The sequence below is a fragment of the Rhincodon typus genome, chromosome 18 (genome assembly GCF_021869965.1).
Source record: "Rhincodon typus isolate 14 chromosome 18, sRhiTyp1.1, whole genome shotgun sequence".
NCBI classification, from domain to species: domain Eukaryota; kingdom Metazoa; phylum Chordata; class Chondrichthyes; order Orectolobiformes; family Rhincodontidae; genus Rhincodon; species Rhincodon typus.
Window position 1 is genome coordinate 58144673 of NC_063349.1, and position 4443 is coordinate 58149115.

At 41.8% G+C, this 4443-nt stretch overlaps 1 protein-coding gene across 1 annotated transcript in view; it reads right to left on the reverse strand.

Annotated features, from left to right (window-relative positions):
- LOC109914045 (palmitoyltransferase ZDHHC17-like) overlaps positions 1 to 4443 on the reverse strand; it is a 113792-nt gene that overhangs the window by 30690 nt on the left and 78659 nt on the right. The window lies entirely within an intron of this gene.

Consider the following 4443-nt stretch of genomic DNA (forward strand, 5'->3'; position numbering starts at 1 on the left):
GCAAGTCATGATGGAGGGAAAGGAAAACCATAAGATGAAGAAGCAGAAGCAGATCATGCGGCCCACTGAGTGTGCTCAGTCATTCAATTAGATCGTGACTGATCTGATAATCCTCAACTCTTCTGCTTTTTCTCCATAACCATTAATCCCCTTACTGATTAAAAATCTATCTGTCTCAGCCTTGAATATACTTTTCGACTCAGTCATAACAGCCATTTGTGCTTAAAAAAAAATCCACAGTACACTCCCTTCTGAGAGAAGGAATCCCTCTTCATCTCTTACTTAAGTAGGTGACCTCTGAGGTTACAGCCTCTGGTCCTAGGCATCTCCACAAGGGGAAACAACTTGTCTGCATCTACCCTGTCAGGCCATTAATAATTATAAGAGGGTTATAAGGGATACAGCATAACATGGGAAATTGCCCATTTTGACAGAAGGTATAAAAAAGAAGCATAATATCTAAATGGTGAGAGGTTATAGAGCTGAGATGCAGAGGGATCTGGGTGTCCAACTGCATGAATCACAAAGGCTACCCTGCAGGTACAGCAAGTAATCAGGAACTCATGAGAATGTTTGCTTTATTGTAAGGGGAATTAAACATAGTAGTAGGAAGTTTATGCTTCAGTTATACAGGACATTGGCAAGACCACATCTGGAAACTCTGTCCAGTACTGGTCACTGTACTTACGGAAGGATTTGAATACATTGGCAGCAGTTCAGAGAGGGTTTACTACAGTTATCCCTGGAATGAGCAGATTGCCTTATGAGGAAAGGCTAGACAGGCTGGGCCTGTATCCACTGAGTTAGAACACTCAGAGAGACTTAATTAAAAGACACGAGATCCTGAGGGACTTGAGCGGGGAGATGTGGAAAGGTTGTTTCCTCTTGTGGGAGAATCTAGAACAAGCAATCACTGTTTAAAAATAAGGTGGTGCCCATTTAAGACAGGGATGTGGATTTTCTTTCTCTCAAGGGTTGAGTGTCTTTGGGATTCCCTTCCTCAAAAGATAGTGATGCAGAGTCTTTAAATATTTTTAAGGCTGAGGTAGAGAGATTCTTGATTACCATGGGGCGAAAGATTATTGGGGGTATGCAGCTGAGGATAAAAATCAGACCAGCCATGATCTTAATGAATGGTGGAACAGGATTGGAAGGGCCAAGTGGCCATCCCTTGTTTGTATATTCACTAAGGTTGCCTCTCATTTTTCTAAGCTTCAATGACAACAAACCCAACCTACTCAACCTCTTCTCGTAAGGATACTCCTCTATTCTCAGGATCAACCATGTGAAACTTCTTTGGACTGCCTCCAATTCCAGAACATCTTTCCTTAGGTATGGGGAAAAAAACTGTTACACAATACTGTTTCACAGCATTCTAGGTGTGGTTTAACTGGTGCCTTATGTAGTTTTAGCAAGACTTCCTGACTTTTATACTCCATTCCCTTTAAAATAAAGGCTAACAGTCCTTGAACTTGTATGTCACCTCTTGTGATTCATGGCTGAGGACCCCCAAATTCCTTTGTGCTGCAGTTCTCTGCAATCTTTTGCCATTAACAAAATATTCAGCTCTTCTATTATTCTGCCAAAGTGAACAAAGTGCTTAACCTCCATTTTCCAAAATTACATTCCCTCTGGCAACATTCATTCAACCTGTCTAAATGCCTCTTGGTGATTTTTCACGGTTTTTATTCTTTTATCGGTTTTGGTTTGGAGCTGTGAACTGTGAGCTAAAGATCACTTCTGGACTGTGGTTAACAGCTTTTGTTAAAAGGAAAATGGACTAAGTAAACTTTTGTTTATTCATGAAGCCAGGCTTGGAAGTCAATTGCAGGTTGGTCCCTAATCAAGGTTCTGTAGACTTTGTCACCAGGAAACAGCATTGTGTTAATAGTAGAAGTTGCTATGAACAAAGTCAGTATTTGGGAATTGCTTTCAGCAAGTCTGGGAAAAAGCCTTATGTTAAGCAGATGGCAATTTTGAATGGTAATTGGGACCTTGTGGAGGAAACGATCAGGCCGTCAGGGCGGAGGTCAGAGTTTGAAATGAGTTTTCAGTGAGAAGGAATCTGGCTGTTGATACTACATTATTAAGATTTGAAAGTTTCCTGCCTAATGTCTCTTATCAGCTCCTGGAAGCTCAAAGAATAAAAAACTAAGAAACTAAAACAAAACTAACGAAGAACTGTAAAGATGATCCTGATCGACATCGAAATTATCATCAATGCTTCTAGAACAATGCATCACGAGAAACACTTCAGTCATCTGGCCAGCTTTGTTATTTTTTTTTTATTTGCCCTTCCCCTTCATGTTTGTCTGTCTTTTGAGTGAATGGGGCTGAAAAGCAAGGATTTTCGGGTTTATGCCATAGACCAATTAGATTACATTGTTGTTTAATTTTTTTTTGCTGTGTGAAAGTTACTGTATTATTAACAAATTCTTAAATGCCTTAAGATATAGTATCAAGAATTGTTTATTCCCCCAAAGTCTGGGATTGGTTATTTAAAAGTAAGCTTCTCATGCACAGCAAGAGACAGCCCAAGTGAGTACATAGTTCCGGGAATCTGGAGGCAACATGGGAATAGAACTTAGAAATTTTCCTGTCTTTCTTCATTTTAGAAGTTTAAAATTCAATAGTCCAGTGAAAAGATTAATAAGGTAGCTGACTCAGCCTGACTAAGGGACAATTATCAGCCAAAGAAATGGTGGAGGAACTGATTCGGTATTTTGCATTAATTTTCACCGAAGATACCAGCAGCAAACCAGAATTTTGAGAGAGTCAGGGCACAGAGGTGAGTGTAACAGGCCACCATTAAAAAGGTGCTGGGAAGCTGAAAGGTCTGAAGGTGGATAAATCACACAGACTGGATAGACTACACTCTGGGTCTGAAGGAGATAGCTGAGAAGATTATGAAAGCATTGGTGGTGATTTTTCAGGAATCATTGGAGTCAGGGAGGGTCTAGGATGACTGGAAAACAGTTAACGTAATACCCCTGTTTAAGAAGGGAGGGAGGCAGAAGACATGAGACTATAGGCCGGTTCGTCTGATCTTGATCATTGCTAAGATTTTAGAGTCCATTATTAAGTCTGAGATTGTAGAGAACTTGGAAGTGCGTGGTAAAATAGGGCTGAGTCAGCACGGCTTCATCAAGAGAAAGTCATGCCTGACAAATCTGTCAGAATTCTTCTAGGAGGTAACAAGCAAGTTAGAAAAAAGGAGAGGCAATGGACGTGATCTGTTTGGATTTCTAGATGGCCTTTGGCAAGATGCGACACAGGAGGCTGCTAAATAAAATAAGAGCCCATAGTGTTAGCAGCAAGGTACTGGCACAAATAGAATTGGCTGACTGGCAGAGAGCAGAGAGTGGGGATATCGGGGTCTTTTTCAGGATGGCAGGTAGTGACTAGTGGAGTTCCGCAAGGGTCCAAGTTGGGACCACAACGATTCGCATTATACATTAACAATCTGGTTGAAGCAAGTGAGGGCATTATTACTAAGTTTGCAGATGACACAATGATAGGTGGAGAGGCAGGTAATGTTGAGGAAGCGGGGAGGCTGCAGAAGGTCTTGGACAGGCTGGGAGAGTGGGGACAAAGAAATGGCACATGGAATGCAATATGGGAAAGTGTGGGGTCATGCACCTTGGTAAGAAGAATAGATGCGTGATCTACTTTCTAAACAGGGAAAGGCTTCAGAAATCTGAAGCACAAAGGAATTTGGCAGTCCTAGTTCAGGACTCTCAAGTTTAACATGCAGGTTCAGTTGGCAGTTAGCATTCATTTCGAAAAGGCTAGAATATAACAGCAGAGATGTACTGCTGAGACTGTATATGATTCTGGTCACTTCACATTTGGAATATTGTGAGCAGTTTTGGACTCTATTTCAGGAAGGATTGCTGGAGTTGGAGGGGATCCAGAGGAGGTTTACAATAATGAATTTGGGGATAAAGGGCTTGTCATATGAGGAGTGGTTGAGGACTCTCGGTATATACCTGATGGAGTGGAGATGATGTTTCCACAAGCAGGAGAAACTAGGAACTGAGGGCACAGTCTCCGAATGAAGGGAATAACCCTTTAGAACTGAGATGAGGAGGAATTTCCTCAACCAGAGGTAATGGCCTAGTGGTATTATCACAGGACTCTTAATCCAGAGACCCAGGTAATATTCTGGAGGCCTGGGTTCAAATCAGCAGATCGCATAAACTGAATTCAGTAAAAATCTGGAATTAAGAGTCTAACGGTGACCACAAATCCATCACCAATTGTCAGAAAAACCTATCTGCTTCACTCATGTCCTTTAGGGAAGGAAACTGCCATCTTTACTTGGTCTGGCCTAAATGTGACTCCAGACCCACAGCAATGTGGTTGACTCTGAACTGCCCTCTGGACAATTAGGGATGGGCAATAAATGCTGCCTGGCCAGTGATGCCCTCATCCCGTGAATGA